This window comes from Octodon degus, unplaced genomic scaffold, assembly GCF_000260255.1.
Source record: "Octodon degus isolate 3935 unplaced genomic scaffold, OctDeg1.0 scaffold00103, whole genome shotgun sequence".
NCBI lineage: Eukaryota > Metazoa > Chordata > Mammalia > Rodentia > Octodontidae > Octodon > Octodon degus.
Genome location: NW_004524679.1, coordinates 1,674,057 through 1,690,946, shown reverse-complemented (window position 1 = coordinate 1,690,946; position 16,890 = coordinate 1,674,057).

Genomic DNA, 16,890 nt, shown 5'->3' with positions numbered 1-16,890 from the left:
CTAAGGAAATTATTCCTAAAATTTATTTGAACCAATAAAACCTAGAAGAGTGAAGGTAATCCTGGACAATAAAGACAAGGCAAGAAGCATTACAATTCCTGACTTGAAATTAAACTACAAGTCTATTGTCATAAAATGAGCATTGTACTGGCAATGAAATAGACAACAGGATCAATAAACTGTATTAGAAGATGTTGAAGCCTCTACAAACACACTCAGCCAGCTTATCTCTGACAAAGGCACCAAACATATTCACTGGAAGACAGATAGCCTATATAACAAATGGTGCTGGAAAATGGCTCTCTACATGCCAAAAACTGAAACATTACCCAGGTCTATCACCATGCACTAAGCTAAAGTCAAAATGAATTAAAGATTTATACATTAAAATGGAAAAACTAAATCTCCTGGAAGAGAAAGAAAGTGGAACTCTTGAATAAAGATGGGTAGGCAAAGAATTCATGAACAAACATCATATAGCACAGAAAACACTTGAAAGAATTAAAAACTGGGACCTCCTCTTATGGAGAAGTTTTTGCATATCAGAAGAAATTACAAACAAAGTGAAAACACAACCCACGAAGTTGGAAAATTCTTCACAAATAAGATCTCAAACAAAGGTCTGCTCTCCAGAATTTATAAAGAATTAAAAATTAAATAGGGCTCCAAATTTTAAAGACCCAATCCAGAAATGTGCATCCAAGATGAACACACACATCTCAGAAGATGAAAATAAGATTCGAAAAAATATATGAAAACATGCTCCATATCACTAGCCATCCATGAAATGCAAATTAAAGCAACACTCAGATATCATGTCACCCCAGAAAGAATGGCTATCCTAAAGAAAGCAAACAGTAACAAATGTTGGAGAGGCTCTGGGGAAAAAGGTAAACTTCTCCAATGCTGGTGGGAATGTAGACTGGTGTAATGGTTATGGAAATCACTGTGGGGATTCCGTCAAAAACTAGGGCTGAAAATCCCATTCAAACCAACTATTCCCCTACTCTGAATTTTCCGGGATGATCTGAAAATTTCATGTCATACTGATATATGTGCACCTATGTTTATAGCAGCAAAATTTGTGATACACAAAACTTGGAAATAACCAAAATGCTCGTCACCTGATGAATGGATGAAAAACATGTGGTACTTTTATGTAATGGAGTATTACTCGGATATAAAGAATGACAACCTTGAAGCCTTTATATATAAGTGGGTGCCACTTGAAGATATATTCATAAGTGAAACAAACTAGACACCCATGTGTAAATATCATATAGTTTCCATAGTATAAGAACTCCAAAGATGAAATACAAATAGAAAGTTATAATACAATTAAAATGAAAACAAGATCTTGAGGACTAGACAATGAAGAGAGAGCAAGGAGAAGAGCTAGAAAACATGACAGAAGCAAGCAATACTGCCTTATGTGAGAGATGGGTAATGTAATGATCCTGAGAATCTTCAGAAAATTTTTGAATCTAGCAGCTAAATGGAAGGATTCTCACCCTGACTAACTATATATACTGACACATGTGAACTAAGCAACTGCACTGAAGATGGCAATTTGTAATAATAGGTTCATGCTTGGAGTACCTGTCATTCTGGTCTTCTGATTTTGAGATGCTTGTCATGGCACATGAGCTGTTGCCATGCTATCTCTTTTGTAGATGACTGTTTAAAAAGGAAGAGGGTGGTAAATGAAGACAGGAGACAATAAAAGGAATGTTGCAGGACTGTCCTGCTACAATGTTGATACAGTTAGATTTCTGGACTTATGTGTAAATATATATGATTTTTATACCTTTTTTAAACATATTCTAATTTTTAAATATTTTGTCATATTCTGTAAGGTCTTAAAGTTCAGTATATCAATACTTGATGAAAAACAACTGTTCCATGTTATGCCTAAGATGTTTGATATTCAGACAGATAGTGAGGTTAAGCTAACAGCCTAGGTTGTACAGTAATAACAATAAGCTTCTCTTCTGGAGGGTTAACAACCTAAGTTTGCAGACAAAAATTAGAGAAAAAGGAGTGCCGCAAGGAAAGCCAACATTTTGGCCCTAGCTTTCCAAGGTCAATTAAGTCTCAGGACATACGAGAACTTGTACTGTAACATCATGTAACTCAGTAGTGTCCCAAATTTTCTGATCAAGGAGATAGTGGGGCCAAAGAGGAAAGTGATTGATGATGTACAGTATTCCTGGGGAGAGTCTCATCTAGAGAAAACATACTCTCTGACTTTTACAGCCAGCAAATTGGACAAGCAATGACCATGACTCATCCACAGGGCAACACTGTCAAAGGATCTACAGTTTGAGGTACAGGACCTCAGGATAAATCCTGAGGGGATTTGACTGAATTAATCAGATCCAAAAGTTGCAATTCTTTTTAAATAGGTCTTGCTTTATCTTGGTCTTAACCATCCAGCAAAAAAGTATAAAAACGAAGTATAAGTAGTAAAGCCATGATGTTATGTTGAGCTATAGGGGACTCAGGTCAACAATTTTTGACATTGCCAGTCAAGTGAAAGACACAAAACTATTATGGACTATTGGACTCTTTTGGAGTATTTTGCTGAGCTTACATTTGTATCTGTGTGTTCACAATCTTTATTGTAGATGTATAAATGCATTCTCTTAATTCAATGAGGAGAGGTATTTGTTTTAATAGTGTTTGTAAATAGGATATCATATCTGCTTCTTGTACAACAAATAACCACTAGAAAGGCAGTATACAATGTGTTAATTATTGGAACTGTCCTACCTATTTGATTTGAAACTTTCTTGTTACTATTTATTTCTCAATAAAATTGTGGAAAAAATAAAATAAAAGCAATGGATGAAGAGAAAGTAAAAAAAATGGTTAGAATAGACATATAGCTACATTCTCTTAATTCAGTGCATAGAGGGATTTGTTCTAATAGTGTTTGTAAACAGGATATCATGTCTGCTTCTGGTACTACAAATAGGCACTAGGAAGTTAGTATGCAGTGTGTTAATTGTTGAATCCGTCCTACCAATCTGAGTAGAAACTCTCTCATTCCTATTTACTTCTCTATAAAATTATGGAAAAAAATAATTGGATATAGTCTCTAGGGCCTGATTTTTTTCTATAGATTCTAGAGCTCAAATATGCATTACTGTGTCTATAATCAATATTATATTGTATTGAGAAAACTTTCTAAAAGTCTCTATAATAATCATTTTTACTCCAAATATCAGTATTCAATGATGGGTATGAAAACTACCTTGAATCCTATAATCATTTAACACTAAGTATATCATACATTAACTATGGCTTAAGTATGTAAAGTGCTTTAATTATTCCTCAACAAATCTTTTTTTTTTTATTTGAGAGAGAGAGTGGTGTGTGTGTGTGGCCAGCTCAGCCCACCAGGGGGCGGGGCTGGCTGGCATGTGGTGCTGGGGGATTGAACCGCGGTCCCTGATGCTTGCCAAGCTTGTTCCAAGTAGGTGCTTTAGACCACTGAGCCATCTCTCCAGCCCTCCTCAATAAATCTTGCAAGAGCAAATTTAATTAAAATTACCTAAATTCAAATAGTTGGTAAAATTGAATATAGACTGTACAATACTGCAAATAATGCTGGAAAACTGGACATTTATATCAAAATAAAGTTATATCTAAGATATCACCTTGCACAAAGTGAGACAAAAATAGATAAAAGAACTAAGTGTGAGACAAACAATTTACAAAATTTCTAGAACATAAGCAAAGACAAAGGCTTATTGTCCTTATGTTTGTTAATAAAAATAATAGATAAAACACCGAAAAACAAAACTACGGCCAATGTTGAAATTCAGTATTAATACACTAAAATTTAAAAAAAAATCTGATTTGTGAATAGCACTATCAAGAAATTGTAGCTATAACCCATAAAATGGGAAAAATATTTTTAAATAAATATATGATTCAAGATTGTAATTCACATTATATAAGCAACTTATAACTTGTATAATAAAGAAACAACCAAATTAAAACTAATTATAGTCATGGCATGGTGACATGCCTATAATCCTATAATTCTTATAATCCCTGCATTCAGATGTTGGAAGCAGACAGATTGTCATGACTTAAATGCCAATCTGTGCTACATGTAGTGAATTAAAGGTAAATATGGAACAAATATTATAGCTTCACTCAAATAAATTAAGCAATCAAAAATGATAATATCCCCAGAGATACTACATCGAGAACGATAAATATTGCACATAAGCATATACAAATATGTTTAATATCATGAGTTTTTAGGGAACTGAAATTCAAAATAGAATGAAATATTTTTAGGCAGTGTAAGAATGAACTAACTGTAGAAAATTGATAATATTCTGGCAGGGATCTAGAGCAAGAGAAACTTTTATTTCTCTTGAACATGCAAAATAATTTATGCATCTAAAATTGAGTTTGACACTTTTATCCAAAGTTAAATATGCTCTTTTCACAACATCTCATAATTTTAGGCTTGTACATCACCACAGCATATTTTGACGGCTTAGAAAGACAAATAAGCCATTTATTCATCAAGAGTTTAGAGACTTGGAGATCAAACATCAAGACACTTGCACATTAAATCAGGTGAAGACTGATTTTTTTGTTTTTTTTCTCTTTATAGATGACCATCAAATGCCACCTCCTTGAATGGAAGTAAAAGGATATAACCTTGCTGTAAACACTTCTTAATGATGACATTAGTAAAATTTGTATCCTTAGGCCTCAATTACATCTTCAGGTTGGAACTCTTAATACCATTGCATTAGGGACTACAATTCAAAACATTAACTTTTAATGAACACAAATATTTCATCAGGGATAGGGAGATAGCTCAGTAGAATAAGTGTTTGCCTGGCAAGCTCAAGGCACTGAGCTCAATCTGCAGTACCGAAAAATAAACAAATAAATAAATAAATAAATATCACCTATAGCACTCACGACTTCTTGTGTTTTAATCAAATGAATTGAAAATTTAGGTCCCATGAAAATTCAGCCCAAGAGTCAAAATTTCTTTTTCTCCATAATTTTACTGAGAAACAAATAGCAATGAGACAGTTTCAAATCAAATTGGTAAGACAATTTCAATAATTAAAACATTGCATAATCTCTTCCTAGTAGTTATTTGATGTACAAGATGCAGACATGATATCCTATTTACAAACACTATTAGAACAAATCCCTCTAATCATTAAGAGAATATAACTACATATCTATGCTAAACATTTTGAATACACAAATACCAAATGGTCATTCATTTGTATCCCCTTTTTTGTTTAGCTCCATCATTTCAATATTATGGGTGTGTTAACTCAGCAACATATTCTAAAAGAGTCCAATAGTCCATAATAGTATTGGGTCTTCCGCTTGATAGGCAAAATCAGAAACTCTTGAACTGATTGGCCCACAGCTCAACATAACAACATGACTTTATTCTTATACTTTGTTTTTAAACATTTCTACTGGATTGTTAAGACCAAGATAAAGCAAGACCTATGCAACAAGAGTTGTAGCTTTACAATCTGAGGAGGACACTGAAATCCACTCAGGATTTATCCTGAAATCCTGCACCTCAGATTGTACATCGCTTGTCAGTGTCAACACTGAGAATGAGTCATGGTCATAATTTGGCCAATTTGCTGACTGTGAAACCTGAAAGAATGTTTACTGTCCATGTGACACTCCTTAGACACACTCTACATCATGGATCACTTTTCTCTTTGGCCCCATAAACTCTTTGATCAGAAAATTTGGGACAATAGTAAGTTATATGATGTCACAGAACAAGTTCTCATATGTACTGAGTCTTAATTGACATTGGAAGGCTAGGGCCAAAATGTTGGCTTTCCTTGCAGCCCTCCTTTTTGTCTAATTTTGGTCTGCAAACATAGATTGTTAAACCTCCAGAAGAGAAGCTTATTACCATAAAAACTAGGCTGTTAAGCTTAACCTCACTGCCTTAATATCAAACATCTTAGGCATAGCATGGAACAGGTATTTTTCATCAAGCATTGATATGTTGAACTTTAAGTCCCTACAGAATATGATGAAAAAACATTTAGAAATTAGAATATATTTTAAAAATTGGCATAAAGAGTTATACACTTCTTATGTTTGCACATAAGTCCAAAAATCTAACCATATACAATCTTGGAGTAGGACAGTCCCACAACATTCCTTTTCCTGTCCCTTGCGTTCATTCACCACCCCCTTCTTTTTGAACAATCATCTACAGAGAGACAGCACAGTAGCAGCTGGCATGTCATGACAAGCAGCCCATATTCAGAAGACCAGAATGTCAGGTACTCCAAGCATGAACCTATTATTATAATTTGCCAACTTCATTGCAGTTGCTTAGTTCACATATGTCAGTATATATAGTTAGTAAGGGTGAGAATCTTTCCACTTAACTGCTGGATTCAAAAATCTGGAGATTCTCAGGATCATTGCATTGCCCATGTACTACATGTAACCATATGGCTTGTCTCTGTCAAGTTTCCTAGCTCTTCTCCTTTCCCACTCTCAATAGTTAGTCCTTGAGTTCTTGCTTTCCTTGTACTTGTATTAAACCTTTCTGTTTGTATTTCTTCTTTTGAGTTCTTATACTAGGGAAACTATATGATATTACACATGTGTGTCTGGTTCATTTCACTTATGAGTATATCTTCAAGTGACATCCACTTCAATAAAAGGCTTCGAGTTTATCGTTCTTTGTAGGTGAATAATACTCCATTGTACAAAAATACCACATCTTTCTCATCCATTCTTCAGGTGATAGGCATCATGATTGTTTCCTAGATTTGGCTATCACAAACTGTGCTGCTATTATTGCAGGTAGCCGAGTTAGATAAAAAATATTATAGGCTGTCAGACAGGGTCAGGCCCGTGAAGGAGACAACACAGAAAATGAGATGTCTTACAACTGTGGGAGGGGCGGATGCTCCTGCTGTGAACCAGACCTAAAGAGCTAAAGGCCAAACAAATGCTAAATGAGTAGCACCTGGGATTGATATTCTAATAGGTATTAATCACCTGGAAAGACCCAAGTGAGTCACTAGCCCAACCCCCAACAGAAAGAGACCCTATCCTGCATTCCAACCCCCAACAGGAAAGACCCTGTCCCATATGTAATCCCATTGGTTGACCATAGTTTTGTCCCACCTCCTGCCCACCTAATCGAGTTCCCATTCTCTCTACCTTAGCCTCACATGATTTTACACTATAAAAGTCCCTGGAAGAGACAACTTCCTGGGGAATTACCCGCTCGGGACCCCCTCCTGTCCCTCTCTTGGATAGGAGCTTTCTTTCTCTCAATAAATATATTCTGCTCATAACCTCCGTTTGTTCCTAAAATTCATTCTTCGGTTTTAGAGAACACAAACTGTGCAGGTCAGGTCCAGAGATTGTTTTTCTCTATGTCATTTGGAGGTCACCCACCTGACACCAGTTTTTCTCCTTGTATAAACATAGGCACACATAGATCATTATGATATGATGTTTTGACATTCTTCCAGAAAATTTCCAGTAAAGGAATAGCTGGTTTAAATGGGATTTACATTCCAAGTTTCCTAAGGAGTCTCCACAGTGATTTTCATAATGGTTGCAAGAGTCTACATTCCTACCAGCAGTGAGGAAGGGTTCCTTTTTCCCCACAGCCTCTCCGAAATTTGTTGTTGGGTGATTTCTTTATGATAGCCATTCTTTCTGGGGTGAGATGATCTCTCAATGTTGTTTTAATTTGCATTTCACAGAAGGCTAGTGATGTGGAGCATTTTGTCATATATTTATTCAATTCTTTAATTTCATCTTTGAGAAGTGTGTGTTTATCTCAGATGCTCATTTCTGGACTGGGACTTAAATTTTGGGGCCCTACTGTTTTTTAATTCTTTATAAATGCTACAGAGCAAACCTTTGTCTGAGTATTTATTTGTCATGATTTTTCCAAATTTATGTGTTGTCTTTTAACTTTGTTGGCAATTTCTTTTGACGTGCAAAATCTTCTCACAAATAGTTACCAGTTGTTAATTATTTCAAGTAGTTCCCATGCCAAACGATTTTTGTTCATGAACTCTTTGCCTACCCCTATGTCTTCAAGAGTTCCTCCTACTTTATTTTGCATTAGATTTAGTGTGCCTGCTTTAATGATTAGATCTTTAATGCATTTTGACTTTAGCTTAGTGCATGATGATGGACCGGGGTCAAGTTTTAGTTTTCAGCATGTAGAGAGCCAGTTTTTCCAGCACAATTTGTTAAAGAGGAAATCTTTCTTCCAGTGAGAATGTTTCACCCCTTTGTCAAAGATAATGTGGCTGAGTGTGTTTGCAATGGCTTCAGCAACTTTTACTCTATTCCTTTGATCTTCCGGTGTATTTTCTTGCCAGTACCATGGTGATTTTTATCACAGTAGCCTTGTTGAATAATTTCAAGTCAGGAATTGTAATGCCTCCTGCCTTGTCTCTATTGCCCAGGATTGCCTTTGCTATTCTAGGGCTTTTATGGTTCCAAATAAATTTTATGAATCATTTCCGTAGCTCTGTGAGGTATATTGGTGGTGGATTGATAGGAATTGCATTAAATCTGTACAGCAATTTTGGGAGTATGGCCATCTTTACAAGGTTGGCTCTTCCCATCCAGGAACATAAAATGTCCTTCCATTTTCTGAAGTCCTCTACGGTACCTTTTATAAGAGTAGTGTAATTTTTCTTGAAAAGATCTTTTACTTCAGTTATTTCCTTGGTGCTATTCTAAAAGATACTTTTCTAAAATTTCCCTCTCAGTGTGTTTGTTTTCTGTATATAGGAATGCTATTGACTTTTGGGTATTGACTTTGTAACCTGCTATGTTACTGAATTTCTGTTTTAATTCTAGTAGTTTCTTAGTGAAGTTTTTGGGTCTTCCAAGTAAAGTATCATGTCATCTGCATATAATTATATTTAAACTTCTTCTTTACCTGTTCATCTTCCTTTTGTTCTTTTGTTTAATTGCTGTAGCTAATGATTCCAGAACTATATTGAATACGAGTGGTGATAGAGCGCATCCTTGTTTTGTACCAGTTCGAAAAGTAAAAGTTTTCAGGTTTTCCCCTTTTAGAATTATGTTATCTATTGGGTTTTCATTACCAGATTAAAGTAGAGGCCATCTATTCCAATTTTCTGTAGAATTTTGAACATGCATGAGTGTTGGGCTTTGTCAAAATCCTTCTCTGCATCAATTGAGATGATTATGTGGTTTTTAGTTTTCTCTCTATAGATATAGTGTATTACACTCTTAGATTTTCAAATATAGCACCATCTTTGCATCCCTGGAATGAATCGTAAGTGGTCATGGTGTGTGATCTTCTTGATGATTTGCTGCATTGTATTTGCTAGCATTTTATTGAGGATTTTTGCATTTATGTTCATGAGGGAGTTTGACCTGTAGTTCTCTTTCTTAGTTCCATCATTCCCTGGTTTTAGTATCAGTATAATACTTGTCTCCAGGAATGATTTTGGAAGGATTGCTTCCTCTTCAATTTCATTGAAGAGTTTGAGGAGTGTAGGGACTACATCTTCTGTAGATTTCTTTTAGAATTCAGCTGTGAATCCATATGCATATGGACTTTTCTTTTTCCGTAGGTTTTTTTTTTACTATATCTCGTATTTCATTGGCTGTTATTGGGCTATTGAGAGTGGCTATATCTTGTCGATTAACTTTTGGTATTTTGTACCTTTCTTTGAATCTGTCTATTTCTTCTGTGTCTTCTATTCTGTGAGAGTAAAGATTCTTAAAGTAGCTACTGCTAATCTTCTGAATTTCCTCTGCGTCTGTGTTAATTACACACTTTTCATTCCTTATTGCTAGTATTTGAATTTTTTCTCTCCTCTTTTTGATGAGGTTAGCTAGGGGCTTATTGATTTTATTTAATCTTTCAAAGAGCCAGCTTTTTGTTTTTTTAATTCTTTGAATTGTTTTCTTAATCATGATTTAACTAATTTTTGCTCTCATCTGTGACCCCTTTTTTTGCTGAACAGTGTTTAATTCCCATATATTTGTGGGGTTATTCTTTTTTGTTGTCTCTTTGTTTCCAATTTAATTGCACTGTGGTCAGATAATATGCATAGGATAATTTCTGTTTTCTTGCATATACTTAAGCATGACCTGTGTACCTGTATGTGGTCTATTTTAGAAAACGGCACATGTGCAGCTGAGAAAAAAGTGTATTCAGCTGTGTTTGAGTGTAACACTCTGTATATGTCCATCAAATTCATTTATTTCAAGCTCTGGTTCAGTTCTGTTATTTCTTTGCTAAGTTTTTGTCTGGTTGATCTATCTTTTGGACATAATGGAGTTTTAAGGTCTCCTGTTGTAATTGTATTATTGGATATTAGATTTTTCACTTCCATTAAGATTTGTTTCATATAGTTGTGTGCTCCTGTGTTTGGTGCATACAAATTTATGAGTGTTAACTCTTCTTCTTGAATTTTTCCCCTAACTGGTATATAGTCACCTTCTTTATTTCACTTGATCATTCTAGTTTTGATGTTGAGACTGTCGGAGAATAGGATTTCTACCCCTGCTGTTTCTGAGGTGGTGTGCTGTGTAGTATTGTTTTCCATTCCTTTCACTTTCAGCCTATGAATGTCTTCATGAGTAAATGTGTTTCTTGTATACAGCATATTGTTTGATTTTGCTTCTTAATCCACTGTGCCAGTCTATTTCTCTTAATTTGTGAATTGAGTTCATTTACATTGTTAATTATAATTAGGATGTATTGACTTATGATTGACATATTATTTTCCTTCTGTAGTTCACTCTTTTTTGTCCTGTGTTTAATTGTTTTCCATATTTAGTTGGTTACTTCTGATCTTATCCGTGGAGTTCTGATAATTTTGGTTGCTCTCTAGAACATCTTTCTTGAGCCTGTGTAGGGCTGGATTTGTCATTATGAAATTTTTTAGTAGTTCTTTGCCATGGAATATGTCACTTTTCCACCAATCTTGAAAGAGAGTTTTTCAGGGTATAGTAGTCTGTCCTGGAAATTGTTTTCATAGAGGACTTGAAGTACTCTGCTCCATGCTCTTCTTGTCTCCATGATTTGTGAAGAGAAGTCCGCCATAATTCTGATGGGTTTTCCTTTTAATGTGATCTGCTTCTTTTCTCTAGTGGCTTTCTGTATATTATTCTTGTGCTCTTTTTCTAGGATCTTGACTATTATAAGTCGCAATGTGTTTTTAGTTAGGTTGAGGTTACTTTGCATTCTGTATACTTCAGTTACTTGAATGTCAGGTTGTTTCCTCATATTTGGGAAGTTTTCTGCTATTACTTCTGAGATTTTTTTAAAGTCCTTTGTATTGTCTCCTTCTTTCTTATTGATGCATATTTCTCTCACTTTGCTCATCTTTGCATCGTCTTGCAAGTGATGAATTATTTTTCCTCCGTCCTAGTTGTTTTTCAGAGATCTTTTCTTACCTGTTCACTAGGTGCTCCAGTGTCTCAAGATCTGAAACTCAGTCTTCATTTTCACTCAGATGGTTTTGCAAACTTGTGATTGAGATTTTATGTTCCTCTCTGTCTCTTTGACTCTGTTTCATGTGATGTATTTCTTTCCTGTATTGCACATTGAAGGAATCCGTCATTTTTCTATTTTCTATTTTTTATCAATGTCTTCTTTTGAAGCAGTTATTAGTCCTTTTGCTGCAGTGTTTTTTTTTTTTCAGATTGGGTATCCTCTCTATATTTCTGTACTTGACTCTTTACTTTAGATGCTATGCATTCAGAGAATTCTTTTCTTATTTCAGGAAAGAATTCCCCTGAATTCCTCTATAACATTCTGCTGTTGCTTATTTACTATTGATGCTATTAATTCATACATTTGACCTGGGCTAGTTTCCTCTGCACTTGTTCTGGTAGGGCATTGGGTTTCCTGCATATGTTTGTGCATTTGATTCTTTACTGCAGATGCTATTATTTCAGGGATTTCTTTTTTCATTTCCTATCCGAGTTCCTCTGTACCTCTCTACAGTTGTTTCTTTATTTCAGATGCCCTTGATTCATTGATTTCAGCTGTGTGATTCCCAATTTGTTCTGTGTTCATGTCCTCTGCAGTTGTTATGGGTTAGCTTTGTGTCTGGAATTGCAATTTGGTCCTTCTCATTGTCATTTGGTGTAGCACTGTCTTATGACTTTTGTTTTAAAGCTTTGATACAGTTATAACCTTAGCACCTACTGAAATTCAGGGGTAGATCTATAAAGTTTGGATTTACTCAGCTGTGCCTGGCTTGAGTCTGGCTGCTGTGCTCAGTTCCTTCCTGCTGCTGCCCTTGGGGGTGAACCTGTTGTGCCCATCTGGCAAGATGTTCTGCTCCTGGAGTAGCTGATTTATTCCTGCCTCTACTCTCTTTGCAGGGATTACGGCTGCAGGGTTTCACCCCAGGACTGTATGCCAGGTCTGAGCTGAGTCTGGAGGGGACAATGTAGAGTAAGTTTTAGAGAAAGCTCTCCCACTCACTCACAAGGTCGAGGATAAGACTGGATTGGGGCTCCCCATAACAAGGCAGAAAATCTCACTGGTTGTGCTGGGTAGGGGTGTTGCTGCGGAGTGGTGTGGCTGGTCCCAAGGGGGTGGAAAAGGATCTCTCCCACTTGCACCTGGGCTTGTACTGGCAGGTCTCACTGCCTCAGGGTACCCAGAAACTCTTTCAGACACTCACCGGTCCTGGGGCCAGACTGGATCAAGAGCCAAAATTTATAAGCAAATGAAATGTCTCTCATTATGTAAGTTGTTAAGTATATTGTGATATATCTAAACAATAAAATATTCTTCAACATCAAATTAAATTCCATAATTTAGAAAAACTTTTGAGCTTGCAAACATAGCTTGACAGTCTAAATGCCTACCTAGCAAGTTCATGGACCTGAGTTGGGTCACAGTACTGTAAGCTGTGCTGGCTCCAGAACCCCTGGTATGCTGTGCTGGCATGAGATCAGACATAGTGGTGCATGCTTGTAATCCCAACATTGGGAAGGCTGACATGGGAGGATCACTATGTGTATGAACTGTGTAACTAGACCCTGTATCAAACAAATAAATGAAGAAAAATTAAAAGAATATATTTTAGGAACCTACTTCCATCCAGCTCCCAGGCCTTCCCTGTGTGGATGACTACCCACCCATTCACTGGAACTTTCTCCATCAGACAGGCCTGGTGTAGAACCCTGCAAGAGAACTCCCTGAAGAAAGGCTAGGGGTGAGATCCACCCAAATAATCCAGGAGGAGAATATCTTGCCAGAGGGACACAGCTGGTTCGCTTCCATGGGCTGCAGCAGTAAAAGTGGAGCACAGCAGCCAGACCCAAGCCAGGTACATCTGGGCAAGGTCAAACTTGGTAACTCCGGACCTGGTAAACTGAGACATGTTGCTAGACCCAGATCTATGAAAGCACCCTCTCTTTCTCTCTTGGTAAAGAGAGAAGCCAACAGGTAACCAGAGTAAACTAGTCTGCCTGGAAGACTACAGGTACAAAAGGGAAGGTGCTCCGACACAACTTAGGGGAACTGATTTAAATAAATTTTCCAGTCTAACGTATGCTATTCCATACAGTCATAATGTTTTCTCTTATGGTCTAAGATACAAACCCATTAGTTTCAAAAGTTCGGAAAGAGTTAAATCTCATTACGCAGTATTAGTGTTGCTAATTGTGGTTCCATAAATACAAAACTACAACTGACTTAACTACATAATCTTTTTTTGGGTAAGAATATCGGTAGTTGTTAAGTTTATAACTGCACCAATAATCTACACCAAAGATCAGAGAACAATGTTGTACAAAATGACAAAGAGAAGGAGGAAAATGCATTGTCAGGCCCTGAGCCCACCCAGAACAAATGCAGGAGACACCAGCATAGAAGGAATTGGAAGTAGAACACCTGAAATCTCTGAAATAATAGCGTCTGAAGTAAAGAAACAACTGCAGAATGGTATTGAGGAAATCAGATCAGAAATAAGCTCTGAGGTAAAAAAAAAAAGAAAGAAATGGTAACTATAATGGAAGAATTACTAAAGGCTTCTAAAGAAAACACTGATAAAAATGAATATATTTGAATATATATGTAAATGGTTTTATCTTCTACTTTCTCTTAGTTCATTATAAAAATAGTTTTATGTTATCTGTTTCTTTCTTGTAAAATTTTACTTATTCTGAGTAATTACTTTAAAGATAGTGATGCACAATGACACAGTTATTGTTACTTGATTATTATTGAATGATACAATTGTTTTATGTTTTTATTTTATTTTTGGCAGAACTGGGGATTGAACTCAGACCCTTGCGCTTGCCCAGGAAGCACTTACTCTACTGAGCCATCTCCCCGGCCCCCTGTTTTATGTTTTTAAAGAAATATAAAAGCAAGGGAAAAATAAAGAAATGAGTTATCAGCTCATAGACAGTTCAGAAGGAAATTTAACTGAATGGGCTAAATAAAAGTGTACATACAGTATTGCTACAAGTATATAAAATCTTGTAAAACAAAATGATGGAAAGAGTATTAAAAATCAAAGATTATCAGAGGATAACAGGAGGGAAGAATGGGGAGGAACAATACAGATAACTTTTGCAGACAACAAAGCTATATTATATGGTATTATAATTGTGAATGTTGACAAGGTTTTATGCATTTGTCAAAATCTTTATCAAGGGGCCGGGGAGACGGCTCAGTGGAATAAGCACTTCCCTGGCAAGCGCAAGGACCTGAGTTCAATCGCCGGTTCCGAAAAAAAAAATCTGTATCATGTAGAACAGAAAATGCAGACTAATGTAAACTCTGCATTTGGAATAATAGTAATGTCTTAATGTAGAACAATATATTGAAACAGATGTATTTCTGTTTAGGAGTGTTACTGTATGAGGACTTCTGTAGTGTGTGGAGGCGCAATTTTTATGGTAAGCCATTGCAATTTATCCGATTTTTTGTAAAATTAACACTGTCCTAAAAATGTAAAACCTGCTTTTAAAAATGTTACACATTCTATCACTAACCATCCATGAAATGCAAATTAAAACAACATTGAGATGTCATCTCACCATAGGAAGAATGGCTATCATAAAAAAATCAACCAGCAACAGATGTTGGAGAAGCTGTGGGGCAAAAGGAAGCCTTCTCTACTGCTGGTGGGAATGTAGACTGGTGCAACCATTATGTAAACCAATGTGGAGAAACCTTAGAAAACTTGGACTGGAAATCCCATTTAAACCAGCTATTCCTCTACTGGGAATTTTCCTGGAGGATCTGAAAACATCGTATCATAGTGATATATGTGTGCCTATGTTTATAGCAACACAATTTGTGATAACCAACTCTTGGAAACAACCAATATGCCCATCACCTGAGGAATGGATGAAAAACATGAGGTATTTTTATACAATGGAATATTATTCAGCTATAAAAAGGTAAAATTGCAGCCTTTATATTGAAGTGGGTGCCATTTGAAGATATACTCATAAGTAAAATAAACCAGATACACGTGTGTAAATATCACATAGTTTCCCTAGTATAAGAACTCAAAAGAAGAAATACAAATAGAAAGGTATGATACAAGTAAAACGAAAGAAAGAACTCAAGGACTAACTAATTAAGAGAGGGAAAGGAGAAGAGCTAGGAAACATGACAGTGACAAGCCATACAGTTATATGTACAAGATGGGCAAGGCAATGGATCCTGAGAATCTCCAGAAGATTTTTGAATTTAGCAGTTAATTGGAAAGATTCTCACCCTTACTAACTATATATACAAACACCTGTGAACTAAGCAATTGCAATGAAGATGGCAATTTGCAATAAGTAGGTTCATGCTTGGAGTTCCTATCTTCTAGTCTTCTGAATATGGGCTGTTTGTCATGACATGCCATTTGCTTCCCTGCTGTCTCTTGGGTAGATGATTGTTCAAAAAGAAGGGGGTGGTGGATAAAGGCATGAGACAGGAAAAGGAATGTTGTGGGACTGTTCCACTTCAAGGTTGCATATGGGTAGATTTTTGGACTTATGTGTAAATGTAAAAATTATATAATTCTTTGTGCCTATTTTTAACATATATCTTAATTTTTAAATGTTTTCTCATCACATTCCGTAAGACTTAAAGTTGAACATATCAATACTTGATGAAAAATACCTGTTCTATATTATGCCTATGATGTTTCATATTCAGACAGATAGTGAGGTTAAGCTTAACAGCCTAGATTGTATGGTAGTAACAATAAGCTTCTCTTCTTGAGGATTAAAAACCTACATTTGCAGATCAAAATTAGACAAAAAGAAGGGCTGCAAGGAAAGCCAACACTTTGGCCCCAGCCTTCCAAGGTCAATTAAGACTCAGGACATATGGGAACTTGTACTGTAATGTCACGTAACTCAGTAGTGTCCCAAATTTTCTGATCAAGGAGATTATGGGGCCAAAGACGAAAGTGATTGATGATGTAGAATGTGCCTAATTAGAGTCACATGGAGAGAAAACATTCTCTCAGGATTTCACAGAGAGCACAGTGGCCAAACAATGGCTGTGACTCATCTACATGACTGACACTGACAAACGATATACAATCTGAGGTACAGGATCTCAGGATAAATCCTGAGGGAATTTCACTGACCTTATTAGACCCAAAAGCTACAACTCTTGTTCCATAGGTCCTGCTTTAGCTTGGTTTTAACCATCCAGCAGGAAAGTATAAGAATAAATTATAAGAAGTAAAACAATGCTGTTATGTTGAGCTGTAAGGGACTCAGGTGAACAATTTCTTACATTGCCAGTGAAGCAAAAGACCCAATACTATTATGGGATACTGGACTCTTTTCGAATATATTGCTGTGTTAACACACCTATAATATTCAAACATCAAAGCTAAA